This window comes from Phoca vitulina, unplaced genomic scaffold (assembly GCF_004348235.1).
Source record: "Phoca vitulina isolate PV1807 unplaced genomic scaffold, GSC_HSeal_1.0 scaffold29, whole genome shotgun sequence".
In the NCBI taxonomy this organism is placed as follows: domain Eukaryota; kingdom Metazoa; phylum Chordata; class Mammalia; order Carnivora; family Phocidae; genus Phoca; species Phoca vitulina.
Genome location: NW_022589732.1, coordinates 24,621,766 through 24,646,582, shown reverse-complemented (window position 1 = coordinate 24,646,582; position 24,817 = coordinate 24,621,766). Strand labels below are relative to the sequence as shown.

Here is a 24,817-nt window from a genome sequence, read left to right as displayed (position 1 = left end):
CACAGCCACGGGGTCTGTCCCCACCTTTAAGTAGCAGAGCTGGGAGCGCACATGCCCAGTTGCTCAGTACTGCGGGTTCCCTCAGATAGAGGTCCCTGGGTGTCTGTCCACAGAAGGTCTGATGATGGTGGCGTACATGTGTGAAAGTGTGTGTGTGTGTGTGTGTGTGCATGAGTATGAGAGCGTGTGTCAGTGTGAATGTGTGTGTGTGTATTTCAGGGGAGACTGCCGTGCTTGGGCTCCTAGACATTGGGCAGAAGGCTTTGTCCTCCCCTCTGACAAGGCTCTCTTTCTCCCCCGAGCTCATCAAGAACAGCCTCTCCTGCCCTCAGTAACCCCCACGGCTGTCCAGGGGGCAGCTTCACCCTCTCCACGGGGCGCCTGGCCCTCAGTTCAGCCTGCACGAGCTCATCCCATCTTCACAGCCACCGCCACAGAGCCAAGGCTGGTCACCCATTGCACAGATGAAGAAGCTAAGAGGATGTGCCATGATATTACACAATCAGGGTGAGGTCAGATCACAAGGCATTTTTTTGTTTGTTGCCTTTTGATAATAAACTTTTTTTATTGAAGTATAAATATTTTTATTTCTTTTTAAGATTTTATTTATTTATTTGAGACAGAGATAGTGAGAGAGAGTACACGAGCAGGAGGAGAGGGAGAAGCAGACTCCCCGCCGAGCAAGGAGCCCGATGGGGGGCTCGATCCCAGGACCCTGGGACCATGACCTGAGCCGAAGGCAGCTGCTTAACCAACTGAGCCACCCAGGCGCCCTGAAGTATAAAGATTAAAAAAAAAGAAAACCACTAAATGCAAAGCTAGAACTCAGGCCTGGCTGAGATGAGTGAATGTCAGAGGTGGGGGGGCCCCCAGGCCTGCACCTCCCTCCACTCTTGGAAGAGGCAGCAGGAGGGAAGAGCCCCAGAGCTGGAGGGAACGGCAGCTGAGCAGTCTTCGCAGGGGGCCCACTCGGCTTCCAGAACGTCCTACTCGGGAGCATGTCCTAAGACACGGTGCAGAGATTGGTGGAGCCCTGGAGTGGAGACATATACCAACTCTTGCCCCAGGACAGGCCCCAGTCTTTACAAACAGTTCTCCTTGAGCCCCAGATTTGGGCCAGGGGGTGGGAGCACCCACACTTGGAGAGAGAAACTGCACCTCCCAACAGGCGCCAACTCGTGGCTCAGACACACTTCCTCCTGACACCTTCCGTTTCAGGTCTTAGCTCACAGAGGCTCACCTTGGGTGCTGGCTGAGGCTGGACCCTGGCTTTGTTTCTTCCTGTAACGCCCAGTGTGGACTTACCAACCGCTGGCTTTTGAATATGAGGCTTTCCCTGCTGATCTGAGCTGGGAGCAGCTCTGAGCTGACACAAAGTCCCATTCAATGTCCTCTTCTCACTCTCCAACCTGATCACTAGGAGAGAAGCAGGTGAAGTGGCTAGCACCAGGAGCTCTCAGGAGGGTTTGTTGGGCGGGGGGCCGAGAAGGGGCCACGCCCAGGGTACCACGGGCCTCAGAGCCACTCCTAAAGGCCCAAGGAACTGAATCCCTTTATATTGTCCTTCTCCGTGGCTGACATACAGCCACCCTTGGAAGTGATGCTGAGATGTCCCGTCACCTCCTCCTGTGCTGCGACCCTTCGGGGGAGGGCCCACCACGACCGTCGCGCTCCACACCTCTGCGCCCAACTTCTGCTCTGCTGGGAACCTGCAGTCCAGGCTGAGTCAGGAGAGCTACACGGGCAGCCTCAGCCTCCAAGGACACAGCGTTTAACTGTCCCCTGTGGGCGCACCACTGCCCCAGCTGTCCTAGTTATAAGTCACAGGTCCGAGGTGGGGGAGCCCTTGGCCTTCCGTCACTCTCCTCAGACTTCGCAGGTGCCCAGCTGCATTCCCACCTCTGAGCCCCTCTTCTGCTCTCCACTCTGCCCATCAGGTCTCTCTCCAGGCCTGGCTCAGAGCGGGGCCCAACCTCTCCATGTGCTTCCTGGCCTCCCTGTCAACAGTCTCAGGGGCCCCGCTCCACCCAGGAATCAGCACAGGGACAAACAGGGAAGGGGGCCTCCAACCCCTCACGGTTCCCATCCTGGCTAGTGACCACTCCCCTTGGAGGCAGGCCTGGCATCTCTTCTTCTCCCAGTCCAGGAGCCGAGGGCAGGCGGATGTTCAAGGCCAGCCTCTGGCTCTGGGGGCTTCGGTGGCCCCAGGCCCCCCCCCCGAGCTGATAACAAGCTGCCATCCCCGCACAAGGCTCCTCTCTTCATACCTCCCCCTTTCTCTTGCCGCCTCCTTACGGCCCATTCTTCACACTGCAGCCCTAAAGGCATTTGGAAACACGTAGTCAGATAACCCCATGCTTAACCCTTTGGCGGCTTCCATTGCTCTTGAGACATGGACAGAGGCCCAGTTTGGCGAGGAGGTAAAGGAAAGTAACACAATGTCCCCCAGTACAGGGGAATAAGAAGTAGATTTTGTTGGGGAAGCTAAACTACCAACGGTCAGCAAGAAGGGGCCTGCTATCCCCCACCACCTCGATGTATGTGCATGCGGACCAGGCTGCCATCACCCCGCTAATGCCCCTTTTAGATGCATGCGCCAGACCAGCCCTGTTTTCAGAAAGGAGCGGCCAAGCTCAGGTGCCAGGCAGTCTGGGTGTGGCTGCCTGCTGAGCAGGGAAGTTTCTGAGGAGGTCAGCTGCCGGCACCTGAAGACCCTCCTGGGAGCTGAATTCAGGCCATGGGGAAAGGGGAGTTGATCACATGGGGAGTTGAGTTCAGGTGCAGACCCTCTTGCTGGGCGAGGAGGGGCCAGCTTTGCGCCTGAGCTTCTGGGCTCACTCACCAGGGAGTCCTCACTGTGCTCCAGCCAGGCTGGCTTCCTCTCGGTCCGCAGAACACACCCAGTCCCTCTGTCACCCAGCTTCTGCTCATGCATAGCTCCTGAAACCTTCCTGCGCCCCTTCTCCGGGTCTCAGCTCAAACGCCACCTCATCAAGGTGTCAACGAAGCCGTCCTGAGGACCCAGCTATTCACAGCCTCCTGTCCATCCTGTGGAGTACTCACTAGTAGTGTCATTTATAGTGATCATCATCTGATTGTGTCCTCTCCCTCCCTGGATCACAAATAGGTCTGTGTGTTTCTGTGTGTTTCATCTTTGTGGCCGGAGTCACGTGCCTGCACGTCGTTTCAGGAAAATAAAAATCTCCTCGGTCCTTGCTTCTCAAGGTGTTGTCCAGGTAACAGGGGCTACAAGCTGCTCTGAGGGGGGACGATGAGGCAGCCCAGGGATTGGTAAGAGCAGGACACGTTGCCAAGTCCGAGGCTGGAAGGGCGGTAGGAGGAAGGTGGGTCCTGGGAGTCCAGGGGCTAGAGCTGCCCGGCAGGCTGCTACAGAGAGAGGGTGCTCACAGCGCGGAGCTGGAGCCTTGGTGGGGACACGGCTGCTGGCAGAGATGCCGCGGTGAGCCGAGTGTGGGCGTGAACTGCCGCTCTCTCCTCTCTGGTCTCCTGTCTTCTGCACCTCCCTCCCAATGGCCAAAGCTGCCTGGAAGCCAGAGGTAGGAGGGGTTGAGAGACAAAGAGCAGAGTAGGGAAGGGCAATGGTGCACACAGGTTATCATCCCTCTGCCCCGCCCCCAACCTGCCACCGTAGCCAGTAGACGGTGTGGGTCCCCCTCAACCCCCCAGCCAGCAGGTCAGCCCTCCCAGTTCACCTGCAGGTGCCCTAGCTCCTTGATTTTTTTGTGACCCCTCCCCAGAGGCTGCTTGTGGAGGGTGGCCTGAGCCTTGGGTGGGTAGTGGTGGCAGCTGTCTGCCTGGCCAGCCTCTGGGTTCCCCTGGACCAGCCCGGGGCCACCCTTCTCTTCAGCATGGCCTAGGAGTCTATGGGCAATCCCACCCACTCCCCCTCCACATACACAGCCTCCGTGCGGGAGAGCTGAAGGGGCTGAGTGTGCACTCTGGTACCCGGAGCCCTCGCCTACACTGCACTGCCTGCCCCTCGCCCCTCACTGGCCTGGCTGCAGGTGGGGAGAGCTTTCCAGGCGCCTCACCCTCAGGGGAGTTCTCGGGACAGAGGAAGCAGGAGGCCTGAGAGCTGCCCCGGGGCGGCAGAGAGGGCCTGGGTGTCTGCACAGCCCAGGGGCCAGGGAGGCAGGGCTATGGTGTTTTATGTTAGAGCAGGCAGCACTCAGGCACAAGCCAACACACTCCACACTTGTTGGGGGACTAGAATCAACCAGGGTCACTGATACCGTCCACAGGGCCCTGATGCCAACTTCACTTACTTCTGAGCCCCAGAATTCCTAGACAAGTCCTGAAAGCTCTTGTAAGAAAAGCTGATAGAGGGGCGCCTGGGTGGCTCAGTCGGTTGGGAGTCTGCCTTCGGCTCAGGTCATGATCCCAGGGTCCTGGGATCGAGCCCCGCGTCAGGCTCCTTGCTCAGCAGGGAGCCTGCTTCTCCCTCGGCCTGCTGCTTCCCCTGCTTGTGCTTGGTCTCTCTGACAAATAAATTTTAAAAATCTAAAAAAAAAAAAAGCTAATAGAAAAGCCAGGAGGACAGGCCCGTGGCCCCTGTGTTTCTGTCTTTCTGGCCACAGCACCAGGGTCCGGGGAAGCTGGTGTCTGTGACCTGGCCTAGTGGGCAGCGCTGTAATGCCTCTCCCATGCCGTTCCCATCCTCTTCACTGCTAGGGATCACTTTCCTCATCCTGGGGCTGGTAAGGGCTATCTGGTTACCCGGAAACTCCCAGAAGCTATTGTCAAGGGAATATTAAATGTCTGAATGAGCATATTCCTGTAGGCACCCAGCCAGCCGCTCACCTGGGCCCCCCTCACCTGCAATCTGCTGGGTTCCAGGCAAACCCTGTCAGGATAGGGCCCTCTGTCCCATGGCCTGGGGTGGGGTGGGGGGCATAAACTCAGAAATTCAGAAAACCTTGCTCTTCTGCTGTCTTCTGCCAGAGAACAGCAGATACAGCTCTGCCCTTCTACCTGCTCTGAGTGCCATCCACGCCCCCCCTCCACCCAGTGTAGGCCTGCCCCTTGGGAGCCAGCCGAGTAGCCCTGTGGTCCTGCTAATGTCCCCAGAGGCATCCAAGGGTCCTTCTGGTCCCTGTGGCCCACCTCTCTGTGGCTCCTCCCACCCTTACTCCCCATTCTGGGGTGTTCCCACTGAGCTGCCTCCTGTGCACCCTATAATAGCCAAAAGGGAGACTAGCCGGGGTACAGCCATGGGACAGAGTTTACACAGCACTGGGGGGCCCTTTCCTGTCCCCACAGGAGTACCTATGGTGGCACCTGGGTTTGCTACCTTCCGATGCCCACATTCCTGGCCTGGGGCCCTGACCCAGGGCCTTCAGAGGTGTTTCCTTTGGCCATCCTGCCTGGTCCGTGTGTGTCATTTCAGTGAGTCCAGTCTGGGGGCTCCAACTTCATACCCATCCAAGGACCATGCATTTATTAAACAACTACAGTGTGCTCTGCCCTGGGTTAGCATCAGTTAGAGTGGCTGCCCTGGGCACCCTAGCTGTGTTATCAGAAGGGGAACGACACAGTCACACACACACACACACACACACACACACACACACACACACACACACTGTCAGCCCCAGAACCTAGCTTCTTCCTCCCCTTAGCTGGAAGCTTCTATCAAGGGGAGTCAGGGCTGGTTAACAAGTGCAAGAGAGGAATAGGGAAACAGAAAGTCAAGGAAAATATGAGTAAGACCAAAAGAACAAACTTTTTAAAAAGATTTTATTTGTTTATGTATTTATTTAGAGAGAAAGAGCACGCACAAGCAGTGGGAGAGGCAGAGGGAGAGAGAGAGAGAATCCCAAGCAGACTCTGTTCCAAGCTCAGAGCCCGACACAGAGCTCGATCCCATGACCCCGAGATCATGACCTGAGCCAAAATCAAGAGTTGGATGCTCAACCGACTGAGCCACCCCGGCGCCCCAAGAACAAACTTTTAACTTGAAAACTGATTACACACCCTAGAAAGGCATGTACCTTGGGCACGCCCAGCAGCCCGTGGAAAGCAAGAACTTGCTACCGGATTTCAACCACGAGACTGATTCCCTAGAGCCTTTGACATTTCCTAGGGGCGCATGGAACACCCTACCTGGCGCACACAGAGAGCGGCTTGAACCACCTTGGGACTATATACTTTTTTGACCTTTTGGTAACATGCTGGAATAGCAGGAGAAATAATTTTCTTCCTCATGGTGTTTTCACTGATCTTAACCAAGATCCTGAGCTCTTCCCTACAAACTGGAGCATTTGTCTGAGGGGAACAGGAAGGGAGGAAAGCATCTGCTTTGATTTCTAACAGCCCAGAGCAATTTCTGACTGCTCGTAGGGGACAAGGATGTGGCAGGATGGAAATCTAGACGAACCACAGAGATGTGCTTCATGAAGAACAATTCTAGCATGTGACGCATGTCTGGGTTCCTTCTCAGTGAGTAAAGTACACCATAAGCCCTCAGATTTCTGAGCATTGCATGAGTGGACCTGGAAGATTTCTGAATGCAATCCCTGAACTTGAATTGGCTTTGTCTTTCGATGTGACTGTGGACCTGTTACCTTTGCAGGGGGATTCTCAAAGCTGTAAACATTATTATAAATATTATAAATTCCCTCTCATGCGTGCCCAGTAGGTCAGGTGACCTTCGCTGGCCTTCCAGCTTTACCCCTATCTGCTTTCAGGAACTGGAAGTGACAAGGATCTATGATCTCTGAGACTCCGTTTCCTCCTCCATTGAATGGGGGTGTTAACACCTGCGTTATTCATGAGAAAGTGTGTAGAGTGCCCTAGGCTGCCTCACCCACAGTCAGGGCCCCAAGCTCACCCGGGCTGCCGAAGCAGGAGAGGGCAAGTCCTGGCTTCACCCCGGGTAGCACAAATGCCCACCCCACCCCACAAGGACACTGGGGTCAGCCAGGACTGTGCCACCCTGTGGAGCTCTGTGACCTCGGCTGGCTCCATCTTGCCCCCTGAGTCTCCTTCCTTATCTATAGAATGGAGATAGCGACGCTTCATTGGATGCAATGCTTTAATTGGACAAGAGAAATGAATCACCCACCTGGAACACAGCCGACTTCAGCAATGTGAGCCCCTAATCCTTTTACCTGGTTGCAGAGGGATTGAGATGGCTAAGGCAGGTCTTGTCAGGCTCACGGCCCACTCTGTGGCAGAACGGGCCCCTCCCGAAGCCCTCTGGGTCAGGGAGCAGAAGGACAGCAGGAGGCAAGGCAGGTGTGGGAACCACATCTCTTTTCCCAGAGAGGGGAAGTGAGCTCCTGGTGCGAGTGTGAGCTCCCTGCCCGAGACCAGCTAGCCCCACTGTGTCCAGAGGTCCCAGCTTTTCCACCTGCAGGGAATATAGGGGTTGGCTATCGGCAGGGCAGTGGGTTGGGACAGGAGGTGCTCATTCTCTCTTCTCAGAAGACCAGCTAAGTCCAGGAATTGCTGGCAGTTTCAGGCAACCAAAGTCAGGGACTGTTGATGGTTGGCACCCTCTGCTTTTGGGGCTCTTCAGGGATCCCAGTCTTCCCTCTCATCCTCCCTTCACACTTGGGCCAGCTGAGGCTCTGGACAGAGTTCCCCGTCAGCTCACAGTGGACCTCTGCGAGCCTCTGGGGCCTCTTTCCTCTTTCTTCTGGCCCACCACTCTGTCCCATGCCCTCACATCCAGCCCCCAAGGCACCCTAGAATCATCAGGGAGCTTAAAAAATTATATCACCTGGAGCCCACCCCCAGAGACTCTGATTCTGTTGGCCTGGGGTATATGGCCTAGGCACCGGGATTTTTATTTTGTATTTATTTATTTTAGAGATTTTATTTATTTATTTGAGAGAGAGAGATTGAGAATGAGCAGCGGGAGGGGCAAAGGGAGAGAGAGAAGACTCCCCGCGGAGCAGGGAGCCCGACATGGGGCTCGGTCCCAGGACCCCAGAGATCATGACCTAAGCCGAATGCAGATGTTTAACCATCTGAGCTGCCCAGGCACCCCGGCACTGGGATTTTTAAAACACTGCCTAACACAAAGCCTTAGGCACCCGACCTACATCTTCATGCTAATGCCTTCCATACACATACCTGGACTCACAGGGGAGCCCTGTCCCCCCACCCACCATTCACTCGCATCCCCTCAGCTCCGGTTCTGTCTGCTCTGCATGGCGCAGCGCCTTTGCAGCCTGGGCCAGGAGCAGACTCTCCCAACTTTTCCCAATTCAGGCTCCAACCAGACCTGCCTGAGCGCCTGTAAAGTGGGGCAAGGGCTGTGGTGAGAGGTCCAGTACCTGGTGCCCAGGGGCAGAGGGGCACACGAGAGGAGCCCCTCTGGCAAGGGCTGTGACGAGCAGAGCTGCGAACTCTGGAAGCCAGGCAGAAGAGGCAGGGTTCTTACCTGGGGTCTGCAGGTAGACTTCAGGGCATCCGTGAACTTGGGTGAGAAAAAAATGATATTGTTTGCACGAATCTCTAGCCGAAATTTAGCATTTTCCTTTATTATGAGCGTGGATAAAACCGCACAGTAGTATTGCCTGTGACTCTGTCCCCAGTGGAAATCACCGCTACTTTTCTATGGCGGTAGGAATGCCGCACAATGGCACAATATTGGTTTTGCTCTTCGCTACTTCAAAATTACGGGCCCTGCATGCACCTGCCGCCAGATCGTGTTGATTCGTTAATGAAGAAGCATACATGTTACTCCATCACAAACTTATTTATTTAATATTTTAGTGATAATATTTCGCTGGGATCAGTTTCCTTCGTAATCCTGTGTATTTTATTTTATGCATTCATCTTATGCAACATTCCTGGGAAGGGCCCCATAGGCTGCACAAGACTCCAGAGGGGTCCCTGGCACAAAGGTTAAGAACTGTGGAGTAGAAGTTGAGGCAGGTGTTCAGAGATCAAGATGTGGAAACCACGATTGTGCGGGGCTGCAGGTGGCCTCCCCTGAGTACCCCACAGAGGCTGCCTGGAGGTCTTAGGAACTGGGAGACACCTGCCTATGACAAGCCCCTGGATCCTTCAGGCCTGGTTGTTTAGCTTTGCCTGGGTTCCCCGAGGCAGCCAGAATCGGGCAAGAACTGCCTGGCCTCCAGGCCTCACCATCCATCCCAATCCCTGAACCCTGGCGCCCGGCCGTAAGTCCTGCCTTCCCCTTTCCTCAGATAAACTTTGATTCCTTCGATTGATCAGCAGAGCTGACCAACACCCCGTGGGGACAGAGTCTGCAGGAGGCCTTGGCCACCCAGAGATGAGGGGACCCAGTGTGTGACACCTGTCCCCGAGACAGACTCGGAGCAAGTGAGCTGTGCTCAGGGCAGGGCTTTCCTGGAGAGCCAGAAGCGGCCTTCACTGCAGGTCCAGGAAGCTGCTAGGCCCTCTAGAGAGGGCTGGACAGAGGAGGGAGGTGATGTGGAGAGTAAGGGGTGGGACCCCGGTGCAGGGCTGACTTGCAGAGCCTGGGGCTCCTCCCTTCACTGCCTGTGGACACAGAGGGGATGGAGGCCCACACTCATGCCCCAGAGCATGGACCCTCCAGCCCAGCCGGCCCCTCAGCTCTTCTCACTCCAAGAGGCTGTGGTCTCCACCAGGGACTCGGCCTTTCCCTCATCATCTAAAAGCTTCTCAGAAATGCAGTTCTGAGAGCGAAAACTTCACAGCTTCTCCCTGAGGACCAGGAAGCCTACGATTTCACAGCAGCAACCCTGGCCACCCCTGCCCACATGTCCCCACTCGGGACTGTGTCCACAGCAGTGGTAGGGTGAGTAACCATGTGACAGGTTTGAAGAGTAAGGGCTCCCCCTGCCCCACAAATCCCTGAGGACACACCAGGGCAAGGGAATTCCTGGGATTGTTTTGTAGTTTTTATCTGTGTGATCTGATACCAGCACATCCTTTAAAAATGAAATCTGGGGCACCTGGGTGGCTCCGTCGGTTAAGCACCCGACTCTTGATCTCAGCTCAGGTCTTGATCTCAGGGTCGTGAGTTCGGGCCCCATGTTGGGCTCTGTGCTGGGCGTGGAGCCTACTTAAAATAAAATAAAATAAAATAAAATAAAATAAAATCAATCATACTGAAAGGTTTATATGAAAAATAGTCCCCTGCCCCATCCCTCCCACTCCCTAGTTCCACCTCCTGGAAGCAACCATTTTCAATCCCTTAGTATTTCTTCTGCTAGCTATCTCCATATTTGTACACAAAAAGCTTATGCTACTGAATCTTGTTTAGAAGGATGTGGAAACAGACTTTTCCTGTTGTTGGTTAAAGCCCCAGAGCAGAAGCCAAGAGGCTTAAGGGACCCCGCAATCTAGAAAGAATGTCACAGAGCTGCTTGACAGCCCTCCAAGCCACCTCAGAGGAGCCCACGCTGGGCACTGCACCCCTTCCCCAGCGAGCCTCCAAGAAGCTGGAGGCTGGGTGGGGCTCCTCAACCCTACTTCTTCACAGGTTGATCTGGCTGGGCTATTTGTTGGGGGGACCCCTGACATCAGTTTTCCCAGGGAGGAGCCGAGTAGAGAAGAGGGCTGGTGGGGGGAGAGAGGCATCTCAGTATTCACTCAGCCCCCTGTTTTGGTTCAGGACCTCCAAGCCCAGTTCCTTTGCCTGATGCCCAGCCCCCCGGGCAGAGATATCCCGATTCACCCTGGAGACCCTGCAGTCTTCGACCGTGATGGGGGGAGAGCTGTGCAGAGTGGGGAGGATGCTGAGGGCTCCTAACACCATCCTGTGATCCCCCTGCTGGCCTCCCCCCTCCCCCGATGTCTTCCGTGTAATCGAGTGATTATGGATGCTTCATGGTTGTTCCCATCGCTGGCTTAGGACTTGGCTTTCTCGGGGCCACTGAGTCAGTTTCCACTCATCTTCCTGCTTCTGGGTTCCAGATTGTTGTGGTTTCCTCTGCTGTTCTCCCCATCTTTGGGGGTTTATGCCTTTCAAATGTCCCTTTACTATGACTTTCATGCAAGTTTTGGAGTTCCATCTGCCATCTTGATCGGGAGTCCCCGGTCTGCTTTCTGCTCCGAGGTGCCCTCCGAGGCTGGGTGTTTCATGTTCTTCCCCTTCTCTGTAGGTTGAGAGGGCACGAGTGGAGGCAGGGGCTGACAAAAAGGCACAGGAACCCCGGACTGAGGCACTGCCCATCTGTGCTAGGACAGCTGTATTCTGCTCTCACTTCTAAAAACGGTTGATTAATTATTCAAAAGCTGGAATTTCATTATATATTTTGTAGCTCACTCTGTTAGTTACCAGGGGCGAGAATATCTATGAGGAAGTTTTAATTGACTATTGCAACCCATGACCTGGAAGTCTCTCCATAAGCATCTTTGTACATCGGTGTGGTCCTTCTGAGGCTTATTTTCCCAAAGTTCCTGTGGCGGGATTCTGGGGTGCGGGCCTGGTCAGGGATCTGGACCCCTGCTCTGAGGGTTGGCCTCCCCCACCGTCCCCAGCCTCCCCTCCCCAGTGCAATGCCCAGCATGGTCACCCCTGTGTGCAGCACCAGCCTAGACTGCACTGAACAGAAAAGCACAAATGAGAACAAACTGCCTTAATGTGGGAACTTGAAGGAAAAACAGTATTTGAGTTTACAGAACCCTAAGCCTAAAAACCTAAGTTTCTAATATATGCCCCACCCCCCTGCCAACTCCAGATCTAACTGACAAGCATAAAAGGACTTCAAATCCCTCTCCCCAGCAGCCCAGCCCTGAGCTAGAGTGTCTTTGGGTTTGGGTTCAGGTTTCTGATCTTTAGACTTGTTGAATAGAAGTGATGTGTCCCAAGAAAAAAAATCCAGGCCTGGGGATCCCTGACTATTTTGTTTTCAACCTCATGGCAGATAGCTGGCCTGCATTTCTCTCCATTACAGATTTTGCTGTTCCTGCCTCTGGTCAGTGCCCCTGGAAGAGACTAGAATCCAGGGAGCCTGGGTGCGAGGCCTCAGACACCTCTAAGCCCCACAATTGGGACAGGGCTCCCCCCGGTCCTCCTGGGTCCAGCGCCTGCTGAGGACACAAAGATAGAAGTCTGCAGGGGCTGGGGGCAGGGCTAGACTTTGAAGAGGAAACTGGTATCAGGAGTGACAAAGCCTCCCCTCAGAGCCGGGCCTCAGGCACCCCAAAAAGGGTGGGGGTTCTTACCTGAGCACTTATGTGCCTCAGTGAAGGCCACAACAGCAGGAGCTCTCTGGGAGGCCCATTAAGGAACCACCTACCCCCACAGTCCTGTTCCTTCCCTCTGCCCTGCTCTCGGGCCTGGCCCCAGCCATCCTGTGCTCAGAGCTGGCTCCTGATGGAACCACGCAACAGTGCTGTGTTTGGGTAGGGCTGACCCAGGTGAGGCCCAGGAAAGGTTCTCCTGAGACTTCCTCCCTATACCCCTGCAGCTTTCAAAGAGGAAGGACTGTAGCCTCTATACTGTAGGCCCTCATCTCACCGTGCCAGCCACAAGGTCCTGCCCCCTACCCACCTGCTGAGAGCCCCAGGCGCAGGGACACTCTTGGCCAGCTCCTGAGGGCCCACCCACGTGATGCCCTTGCCTCTTTTGATTTCGAATTCCCAGGACTTCAAATTGAAGAACAGTGAAATGTCAGGGTGGGAAGGGCTCAGCCAGACCTGGAAGTAGTGTGAGCAGAGTAGGGAATGGAAAAGGCAGCCAAAGGTGTCATGTCAGGCAAAGTCCTAGCCTCCACCTGATGCTGCTGGGAACTCTGGAGTGGAAGTTACACTTGGGATTTAATCCAACCTCAAGACAGCGGAGCTGAGCTAGCAATTCTTTGCTATGGGCTACCCTGCAGGTACCTAAACACCCAAGCATTTCCGGTTCCCTCCAGGGCGAAGAACTCTCAGATGTCAGCCCTTAGAAGGGGGTAGGTGGGTCCACAGTACTGGTGAGTGGTGGCCTCAGGACCTGGGCAGAGCACCAAAAATGCCTTCTGCATTGAGCAAGTAACTAGAATGAAATTCTCCAAAAGACTAGTGTTCAGTGATGCACCGAGTCCCAGAATGAGGAGGGTCAGAGGTCATTACACATGGATTCCCAACTTCTGGTCCACCCTCGGAGGGGATAGGGAGGGTCTCCTCCCCTCGAAGGTTTAACATTCCAAACTGGTCATCCTCTCTCCATTCCACCAGAACATCCTGTCCTCCAGCCTGTGTGGTCAAGCTGGCCACAAGGTGACACAAGAGCCTTGGCCAGCACCTTCTGAGATGACTGCTGCTACTCACCTGGCCAGCCCTGCAGCCCACCCACTCTCATAGGCTTTCAGGAAAGAGATTATCTGGCAGATGGAATTTCTAATGAATTTAGCCACAGCTCCCTTTCCCCAGCTTACAGGTTTTAGAAATGACCACCAATAGACATAAAGGCCTAAGTCTTCTAGATTTGCCCTTCCTACTCTTTCTATTTCTGTGATACAGTGGGATGTTGGTCCCCCTCAACTCCCTTGGCACGTCCCCCACCCCAAGGGCTCTGGGCGCCAGGACTGCACCTGTGCTGTGTTGGCCGCCATGTCCCCAAGGGCTCTTCTGGTGTCCAACAAACAGGAGGAGGTGCTAAGTGACTTTGGTTGATCAGAACTGATGTCACAGGATGTTTGTGACACCAAGTGTGAAGAATGAGCTTTGTCTTAGCCTGCATTCCCTGGGAAGCAGAATTTGAGGCAAAAGCTTAGATGCTAACACTTTTTGAGGAGTGAATCCCAGGGAAGCAGGAGTGAGGCAAGCAAAGGAGAGGGAAGGCCTAAGGGAGGGCTGACTGAGCGGACCACAGCACTGTAACAGGCACGGAGATTGTATGGCTGAGAAAGACGTCTGAAGAGGGCTGTATGAACCACCATGACGTCAAGGAGTCTGCCTCAGAGAGAAAAAGGGGAAAACACACTCCCAACTCCCAGTTGCTGAGTTTACTGGGTGTCCGCCCCAAGGGCCTTTCTACCCCTGCTCTTATGTGTGGTGCCCCTCCTGGCCCCAGTAGGAACCAGAAGAGCTGAATCCCGGGGCTGTGGTGGTGCACTCTGGCACGAGCTAGAGCTTGTGTGCCAGGGGACAGAAGCCGGTGGCCCACGCCATCTGCTGTCTTGCAGCCCATAGCTCTGAAGGCCAATATGCATGCATAGGTGCCAAGTGGGTGTGCAGTTGCTTGCACCCCAGTAGGGACAAGCTCCAGGACAGGAGGAAGAGACAAGCAGCCAGAATGTGGGGGGCAGGTGTGCCACAAGGCCAGGTGGTCAGGGGGGACTAGGCGGACGAGACCTGCACCACAAGGCTATGCCCAGCTCAGCAAACTCCCTCCGATGAAGATCCAAATCTTCCCTGTGCCTCAAGAATGGGGAGGTACCAGGCGGTCCTCTAGAAGGGTCACCTGTAATATCAGGCAGACAATGATCAAATAAATCTAGGGAGATGCACGGGCCAGGTCTAGCATAAGCATTTCTCAGCAGCTACAGGAGAAAAAGACACCCCTCCATCAGAGATGGGTGTCTGGCCCCATACCCACTCAGGTTCTGTAACCCCTGGTTCATGCGAGGAGGTTCTGGGAAGTGCCTGGGGAGGGCCTGAGACCACAGAGGAGGAGGTGGTAGGCCAGAAGGGGAGAGGTGAGCAGCTGAGTGGGGCAGCCTTAAAGAGTTGGAGCACAACTCCCAGATCCTTCCATGGCCCGGAGGGAAAGAGTAGACATTTTGGAGATGAGAACTATGCAGGTTGAGAATGTGATTCACATGGTTCCGGCTGCCCTAACTCAAAGGGGTATCCACAGTAAGCATTGCTGGTGTGGTGGATTCAAGATGGCCTCAAATTCTTTGACACTCCTCCCCTTGAGAGGTGAGATGTGTCCCCACCCCTTGAATCTGGGCAGGCTCTGTGACTGCTTTAACCAGTAGAATATGGTGGGATTCAGGCTCTACCAGACTGGACCCAGGCCTTAAGAGGCTGGAAGCTTCCACTTCCTGTGTCTTGGAACACTCTGTGTGGGGAGCTCCAGTTGCCTTGCAGGAAGTCTGATGACTGGAGCTGCCTCGCTGGAAAAGCCGCATCCATCAGCTTCAATTGACAGCCCAGCAGAGCTCAGACTTCCAGCCATCCCTGCCGGGTGCCAGGCACATGAGGGAAACTACCCTGGACCTTACCATCTGCCAGCTAGATAGCACTGAGTGAGCTCAGTTCATACCTTGTGCACAAAAACATCGTGCAGCAGAGCCCTGCCTCAATTCCTGACCTACAGAATTGTGAGACAGAATAAAGTGTTTGTTGGTTGAAGCCTCTAGGCTTTGGGGTAGCTTGTTACACAGGAACAGACAACCAGAACCAGAGGCTGCATTCCCCGCCCACCAGGGCCCCCGCTTTGCTTTTGTGTGGTTTTCCTCACTGTGCCTTCCTCTGCATTGGGGAAGCTTAGACTTCAGCTTAGACTAAAATGGCCTCATTTATTGGTGTGTGACCCAAGCCTAAGGGATGCAAGGGTCACTTTCAGAAATGACACCCCCAAGGAAAAAGAGGGATTTCATCATATTAGGGAGGTCCCACATATTCTTCCCTTAAGATAGGGTCAACTGCCCATTCCTAAGCCAATTGCTATCGAGGAAAATGGCGTGAGGACCACAATTGGTTTAGATCTGCACTGTCTACTATGGTAGCCTCGAGAGCACACAGAGCTATTGAAATTAAAATAGAAATTAAACAAAGTTAAAAATTCATTCCTTCAGTTGCGCCAATCACATTTTGAGTACTCAATAGCCACACGTGGTCAATGGCTACTGTAAGGGACAACACATACACTAGAACATTTGCATCACCGAAGAAAGTTCTACTGGACAGCACTGACTTAGATGAATCCTTAAGGGAATTGGGAGGGTAAATTTGGGGAAGTCAAGCACAATGGTTACCACACTGGAAGGGGGTTAAAGGAGGGGCCAGAGGAGGCCGTGGTTTTGTGTGTCCTTCCTTATTTCAGTAGTTAGTTAGGTTTACAATTCCCCATAAACATCAGGGCCTCCTGCATTCTTTCTAAGCCCAGACTCAGCAAAATACAAGAAAACTAAGGCCTCACAGCACTAACGAATAGCAAAGCAAGAAACCAAATTGAATCTAACAGCACATCAAAAATTAATATACCTTGACAATACGTGGTTTCTACCAGAATTGCATGGATAGATACAATATTAAGAAATTGATTATGGTGGGCGCCTGGGTGGCTCAGTCGTTAAGCGTCTTCCTTCGGCTCAGGTCATGATCTCAGGGTCCTGGGATCGAGCCTCACATCGGGCTCCCCGCTCGGCGGGAAGCCTGCTTCTCCCTCTCCCACTCCCCCTGCTTGTGTTCCCTCTCTCGCTGTGTCTCTCTCTGTCAAGGAAATAAATAAAAACATTAAAAAAAACTTAAAAAAAAAAAAAAAAAAAGAAATTGATTATGGGGCGCCTGGGTGTCTCAGTCGTTAAGCATCTGCCTTTGGCTCAGGTCATGATCCTAGGGTCCTGGGATCAAGTCCCACATCGGGCTCCCTGCTCAGCGGGAAGCCTGCTTCTCCCTCTCCCACTCCCCCTGCTTGCTCTCTCTCTCTCTCTCTGTCAAATAAATAAATAAAATCTTAAAAAAAAAAAAAAAGAACCTGGCTATAATAGAAATAACGTTGTCCCTGAAAAACGAACAGATAGGACTTCACCACCCAATTGTATGAATGCCCCCCCCCCACCGTAAACAAGCCTGGACTTGTCTGTGGTAGAGTGTGGTTAGTCTTGGGGAGCCCCCATCACTCCTCCTGGTTACTGGGATCTCCTTGGCAAGTGGTGCTGGGGTGTGACTATGCTCTACGGACAGAAAGCTAGCCACGTATCATGTGCCCGACGGGGGCCCCAAAGTGAGGGGGTCGTGTGAGCAGAGGGGACTGTCTGCCTGCACCATTAGCCCTGAGCTTCCCAAAGTGGGCTACAGGGAGCTCAGAAGTAGAGTTCCTCAGCCCTCTGGAGTCAGGCGTGGCCTGAGACCCTCAGCTGTCCCCTCTGACACCCTCCAAAGCCTCATCAGTTTCACCTCAGTGTGTCCTCCGGCAATTAGCAGGTTTTCTGTATGCTGTGACGAGAAAACCACTGGGGCACCTGGTCTGGATAACAAGACCCTGACATGGGAAAGCATTCTTCCAGGGGACGGGAATGCCAGGCAGCCGGCTTTCTGACCTATTTCTGGTGGCCCTAACTAGGAGGGTCAGAGGCGAGTGCTGTTGCATCTGTCGACTGGCTCTCTGGACACCCCTCAGCTGACAGTGTCCCCGCTCCTCCTGGGGACACCCAGCCCCCCGGCCCCTGTGCTTTGGCACCAATACAGACCTGTTTCTTGGGACAGCTACTGTGTGCCCCCTTTCCCCCCCATGCTTCCCAGTCCTGATAGTTAGCTGTGTTCCTCATACCCCCACTGTATTCCACGCCCAAATTCTATGGAAACATCCTAGAATCTGTCCCTGACTCCTGACCACCCCCTGCAGACCACCACCTCGGCCCCCATTGTCCTTAATCTCCCCTTTCTCTGCCCTGGGAGCCAGGGCTGATGGGCTGAAAGCAAAAGTTGAACTGAGGAGATAGGACTAACACACCCCAAACAGCTGCAGGTCATACCAGCCAGAGACCTACAGAGGAGGGTGGCCCAAATGGAGAGACCAGGATGTCCTTCCTGGAGGAAGTGGGGCTAAAGTGGATTCTGCCAGCATCTATCATTTAATGGAAAACACAAAGGAACAAACAAGGGTATTCTGGCAGCTGAGGAAAGCAAGTGCACTGTCAGGCCAGGCTGGAGCAGGATGGCCTTATTCCCACCCCACCTGAGCAGGTCATGCACATGGATCCGTCCCTGGGCAGGTTACAGACCCAGCTCGAGCAACAACTGCACAGACCAAGTCAGGCCCCAAGGGACAGCAAGCCTGGCTGGAGGCCAGGGCCCGCTCTCCTGGACCTTCTGGCTCCCACTGAGGAGGGAACTGCAGGGGACATTGGCAGAACTGGGAGGGCAGTCAGCTCTGCCCCGCCCTCCGCCGCACTGCCTGGCCAGGCCCTTGGATCAGCACTGGATCCCTCGGGGCCCCTTCCAGGTGCTTCAGACGTCCCATCTGGAGGTCTGCTCTGGGGCTGGATGCCGGTCAGACAGTCACTGTGGAGCAACCTTAGGAGCCCCCACAATGGGCTCACCCTTACCCAACCTCACTCCTAAACATCAGGGCACGTGGGGCACCTGGGTGGCTCAGTCGGTTAAGCTTCTGACTCTTGGTTTCTGGCTCAGGTCATGATCTCAGGGTCATGAGATGGAGCCCTGCATCAGGCTCCGCATGGGGCGTGGAGCCTGCTAGTCCCTCTCTCTCTGCTCCTCCTCCCCCCCCCAAAAAAAACAAAAACAAAACCAGGTCACATGTCCCTTGCCAGGCAACTCCTTCACTCCTTCTCCATATATGTGATACAGGCCTCCATTATAGACCTTACCTCATTGTGCTGCCCCTCTCTCCCACAGGGGAGGCCCTCCAGGGTAGGGTCATGGCTCAGTCAGTGCTGCAACCTCAGTGAGCAGCAGAGGGCCCAGCAGGCCACTGAGCAGGTACACCTGGACAGCAGCAGGGTCCCACCCGACTGGCTCAGCCATTCCTCCAAGGTGGTCCACCAAACTGGAACTAAAGATGTTCCAGGAGCAAAGGTGGATAATAATAATACACCTTCCTGTTCCCACCACAGTGAACTACCACCTGGGTTATATATTCTATTCTCATGGGTGTTGCAATGCATTTTTGGGTTCTCTAATTAATTGTTCTGTTGATCCATGTATCTATGCCTAAGGCGATACCATACCGATTTGATTAGAAGGGCTCTAGAATATGTTCTGATGTCTGGTAAGCTAAGTCTTACCTCACTGTTCTTGTTTATTTCTTGACTGATTTGGGACATTTATTCTTCCAGATAAACTCTAAGATTATTTTATTAAATCTTTCTCCTTCTGAAGAAAATCATTATTATTTGAGATTGCTGGAACTGCATTCAATGGAAAAAAAATTTTTTTTAATTACATTTATTTTTTAAGTTTCCCATCATTGTTAGGCTTTTCCATTTGGTCAGATCTTATTTTGCATATTCCACTGAGATCTTATAGTTTGTCTAAAATATAAGTTAGGAGCTTTCTTGTGAAATTAATTTATGAAGGTTCTTGTTACTAGAGGAGACAAAAGCCATAGATTTTGGCATTGTTTAGGTTGATTGAGCAAACTTCCCAAATTCACCTATTCCAGATTTTTTTTTTTACTAAGGTCTCTTCAGTTTTCCAATTATCTGAGAAATAGATGACTTCATTTCTTGTTCCCAGATGTTCATACCAGTTATTTCACTTTCTCATTTTCTGTTTGACTCTTGTAAACAATATTAAGTAATAACAGTTAAGTTGGGATCTGTCTCTAGGTCCCGATTTTAATTGAACCCAAGGCCCCTGGCGTCGGGGGAGCCTCGCTCAGCACCTTGCAGCCCTGACGCTGCCCAATGCCACCGCCGCCCAGCCTTCAGGCCCTGGGGAGCAGAGGGCGCCCACCCAGATGCAGCGGTAACGCCGAGCCCGCCACCGGGGTGTGCGGAGGGCACCCCAAGAGCAAGGACCACGCGCGCACAGACCCAGGAGTCCGGCTCCCGTCCATCACCAGACGCTCCCGCCCGCAGTCAGAGAGCAGCCCTCGGGGAAGGCCACCAACCGCCGCCTGGTCCTCGTGGCAACCTCCGGCGCTGCCCAGGCCCCACTCTAGCCAGACCCAGGCATCCGTCCAACCTCAGCAACCCCCGGGCCTCGGAGGCTGCTGCCGCGGCTAAACAAGGCGAGCAGGTGCCTTAGAGCAGTAACAACCCCATTGGAGAGGTTTTGCTGCCTGAACCACTGCAGTAGAAACCAACTCAAACGTAGTTTTTATAACCCAAGGGATTGACTGATAATGTCATCTGCAGGAAGAAATACATGCAAACAGAAATCTGGGGAAAAAGAAAAAAAAGAACAAGGAAAAGTCCTTGTCTTGCCAGATATAAACAAAATATGTACCAGAAAATTACTGTAATAAAATACTATGAGACTAGCAGAGGGATAAATAAACAGATCAATGGAACAGAAAAGAGACCAGAAACAGACCCACCCATCTAGTCATGTATATGTGACAGGGCAACACTTTTAAATTCTGGAAAAAGGATAGATTATTCAGTGAATGATGGTAAGCATCTAAATAGGTGATTTCGACCTATTTTAAAAAGAGATGTCGCTTTCACAAAAATCTCAGAGCAAATCTTAGAGGAAAGATTTAATGGTTTAAAAAAAAATCAGCCATGGGGCACCTGGCTGGCTCAGTCAGCGGAGCCTATGACTCTTGATCTCAGTGTTGTGGGTTCGCAAGCCCCACATTGGGGGTGTAGAGATTACTTAAAAATAAAATCTTAAAAAAAATTAGCCATAACAAAAGAGCAAAATCAAACCAACCAAGAAATTATGCAAGAATATCTTTTTAGGGGCACTTGGGTGGGGCAGTTGGTTGAGCATCCGACTCTTGGTTTCAGCTCAGGTTATGATCTCAGGGCTATGACATCGAGCCCCAGGTCGGGCTCCACAATTTGTGAGGTGTCTGCTTTGGACTTTCTCTCCCTCTTCCTCTGCTCCTCCCCACCCTGCTCTTTTTTTTTTTTTTTTAAGATTTTATTTATTTATTTGACAGAGAGAGACAGCCAGAGAGAGAGCACAAGCAGGGTAAGTGGGAGAGAGAGAAGCAGGCTTCCTGCCGAGCAGGAAGCCCGATGCGGGGCTCGATCCCAGGAACCTGGGATCATGACCTGGGCCGAAGGCAGACGCTTAACGACTGAGCCACCCAGGCACCCCTCCCCACCCTGCTCTTGAGTGCGAGTGTGCATTCTCTCTCTCTCTAATATAAATAAATCTTAAAAAAAAAAAAAAAGCAATGAACAGGCTTAAAACTCTTCAGGAGTTTCCGTTTCTAATTAGTAATGGTGGCTTATATCAGACTATCCGCTGATAACAATTCTAAATTCTGGACAAAATATTTTTAAAAGCCAACTGTTTGAAAGTATTTGAGAGCAAACAAAAGTAAGTAGAAACTGGAGAGGAGGGACGCCTGGGTGGCTCAGTCAGTTAAGCGGCTGCCTTCGGCTTGGGTCATGGTCCTGGGGTCCTGGGATCGAGTCTCACATCGGACTCCTTGCTCAGTGGGGAGCCTGCTTCTCCCTCTGCCTCTGCCTCTCCCCCTGCTTGTGCTCTGTCTCTCTCTCTCTCTGACAAATAAATAAATTCTTAAAGAAAAAAAAAAAGAAAGAAATTGGAGAGGATATGATCCTTGAAAAAAGGGAAGAACATGGAGCGAGATCCCCATTTACTCAGCTTTTCTCCCAGGTCACTCAGTCTGTGCAGAGGGGGGCTGGGGTGGAGTAGGTGTGGGTGAAAAGGGGGTGGGGATAGATCTCAAGCAGAAAGAAGCCAACATATCTGGCTGAGGAATCAGAGGTCAGGGCCTCGGTGCACCTGACATTGAGGGGGGAGCCCCTGAAAGAAGAGTGCACCAGGGGAGAACCCTAAGATCTGTGTACAAACTCCACTGAAATCCTTGGTTGACTCCTGCACTGAACATGTGCAGGGCAGGACTCCAAGGAATCCAGAGGAAGGCAAAAGCTCAATGGAAATTTCAACTGTCGTCCAATGCTAGAGAAACAAAAATTTGGAGTTCAAATCCTGTCAAGTTAGAAAAGTCTGGTAAACATTCTGGCTTTCCATTGAAACCCCAGAAGGTCCACACATTAAAAGTAAGGACCACTTCCTGGAACCAAGGACTACACCCTAGGACTAAGGGCAAAATTGAAATAGACCCACTCTAAAAAGTCTAAAACCAAGCCTTCATAGGATCAAAATGATCTGGCTGTGGTTTAAGTTCCTTCAAGAACAAAACTTGTCATTTGTAAGTGGAAGATAATGAGATTTAGAATCTCTAACTTGTATCAACCACAATATTCAGAAGCCAATAAGAATTTGCTGGCCAGGGCGCCTGGGTGGCTCAGTTGGTTAAGCGACTGCCTTCAGCTCAGGTCGTGATCCTGGAGTCCCGGGATCGAGTCCCACATCGGGCTCCCTGCTCAGCAGGGGGTCTGCTTCTCCCTCTGACCCTCTTCCCTCTCGTGCTCTCTGTCTCTCATTCTCTCTCAAATAAATAAATAAAAAATCTTTAAAAAAAAAAAAAAAAAAAAAAGAATTTGCTGGCCATGCTGAAAAGCATTCCCACAGTTCTTTCTTCTCATCTCCATCTATCTATTTAATCCCAGGTACCTTGAACCCATCAAGCTTGGCGGGAGGGTATTGTGGGTTGAATTGTACCACCCTCACCCCAAATTCATATGTCCAAGTCCTAACCCCCAGGACCTCAGAATATTTGGAGACAGTGTCTTTATTATTTTTTTTAAGTTTTATTTATTTAAGTAATCTGTACACCCAACATGGGGCTCAAACTCACAACCCTGAAATCAAGAGTCATATGCTCCTCTGACCGAGCTGGTCAGGCACCCTGGAGATAGGGTCTTGAAAGAGATAATTAAGGGGCACCTGGGTGGCTCAGCCAGTTAAGCATACAACTCTTGATTTCAGCTCAGGACATGAGCTCAGGGTCGTGAAATCGAGCCCTTGTCAGGCTCTGTGCTCAGCAAGGAGTCTGCTTGACATTCTCTCTCTCCCTCTCTCTCTGCCTCTCCCCCGCTGTGCATGCTCTCGCTCTCTCTCTCTAAAATACGTAAATAAATCTTTTTTTTTTTAAAAGAGAGATAATAAGAGTAAATGAGGTCATTGGGGTGGACTCTAGTCCAGTGTGACTAGTGTCTGTATAAGAAGAGGCAATTAGGACACAGACACACACACACTCATGAAAACAAAGGGGAGATGATGATCCATCTCCAAGCCAAAGGGAGAGGCCTCAGGATGGAAGCAAGACTGCCAAAGCCCTTTCTATTCCCTTCCATCCCAATGACAATAAATCAGTCCATTATTCCCTGAGAATGTCTCTTTCTTGGAGTATCTTGCCATACGCAGTCAATACCAACCAACAAAAGCTACTAACATTTGGTTTTTTAGACTCTTCTGCTCTCTACAAGCTTACTAGGTTCATGATCTACCTTCCAAGTAGTTGTAGGTGATGGTTTTCTCAATAGTATCAGTGTGAAACAGCTTCCACAATCAGCTTTCTTGCCCCATCAGTTGACTCCTAAGTCAAGGCCACAGAAGTCAGACTTTGTTAAGGCACACTTCATCTCTCAACATCAGTTTCCGTGTCAGTCAAAGTATGCTGACTCTCTTCTGGGGAACACGTCTGTAGGCTTTCGGAACGGTCCATCGTTTGACCTACCATCGTAAGCTGTCCTACAGGACAGCCTCTAACAAAACTAGGCTGTCCTGAACCCCTGGTAATAGAAATCATTTACCTTCGTACCAGGAAGGTCGGGAAAGCACCAAAATCTACGTGTGGCATGTGCCCAGGCCGACTTCAAGGAGTTTGTGCTGTGAGGCCTACCATTCTTATAAGCTTGTCTAAAACAAAAAAACACGTCAGCAGTGCCTAGAGTGGTTCCTTGTGTGCTAAGTGTGTGTGTGACAGGATCAAGTGTGCTTTCCTTCCTGAGAAGCAGAAAATCGTTGTGAAAGTGTTGAAGGCACAAGCTCAGAGTCAGAAAGCTAAATTTTAAAATGAAGCTTTTTTGAGTAATAAAAAAAAACCCAAAAGAAATTATGCTAGATTATGTCAAAATCTTAATGACATAAAATAACAAAACTTTCTTCCTGTTCGTGCTGTATGTCTATTGCTGGTTGCTGGGCCCCTTTCACTTGACTTTCTCGCTCTGTGATCTAGGCTGATGGAGCAGCCATGATCTTGAACATGGCCAGACTCACCAGCAGACGGATTGTTCTGGAAGGTGACAAATTGGCAATTAGATGTTTAGGTCCTGAAGTGGTGCATATCCTCTGATCAGAACCGATTGGCCAGAAGTAGCCAGGTAGTTCCCTACCCAAGCGCAAGGGGACAAGAAGGGCAAACACCAGGTGCCCTAAAGTAGAGAGCAGAAAATATCCAACGGCATCATCCAATGGCATATGAACCGTACCTGTCCTCTAGGTCTGGTGACTAGAGGCCCAACCTTACTAGAGTTGCAGCCCCAGGTAGGCCCGTTTCCATACTTAAGAGGCCCCTGACCAACTTCCACAGCACAACTGTATACTATATACCTTCCTCCTAGTCTTTCACCAAGGAACCTGTGGTGTAATTTTGCCAGGTAACCGTGCCAGGTAAAGAGGAATCCCCCCAAACTTTCAGTCACCATTGACCCTCCCTCTAAGATGGAACTCATTCCTTAATACTCAGACCACCAACTTGGCCCACGAATCAGGGACTCGACAGCATCAGGTGACACCTGAAGCTTTGACCAGGGTCAACAACAGGCCTTGTGAAGCAGCAATCATCAGGATCATGTCCCCGGTTTCTGAATGTGTAGGTAGAACAGATGGACTGGACTGACTGCCACGGAGCTGCCGTGGGCTTAAAGAGTCAGTCTCTCATCATAGGAACTGCCAAGTAGAAGCCACTGGACTACGCTTCCTGGTCAAGGGAGATGATGGCAAGGAAATTAACTCCCCAACTCCCAAGGTTGGAGGTCTTTGGGAGCTGTGTTTGCCTCATCTTCTGCACTTGAGCAATCGCCCCCATGTATCATGGAGTGTGTATAAAACTAGGGGAAGTGTACCAGCAAGAAGCCAGCAGAACCTCAGGTAAAAC

The 24,817-nt window shown here is 52.1% G+C and overlaps 1 pseudogene; it reads left to right on the top strand.

Annotated features, from left to right (window-relative positions):
• Positions 1-13,521: 13,521 nt before the first annotated feature.
• On the top strand, positions 13,522-23,732 carry LOC116644214 (annotated as a pseudogene).
• Positions 23,733-24,817: the final 1,085 nt, after the last annotated feature.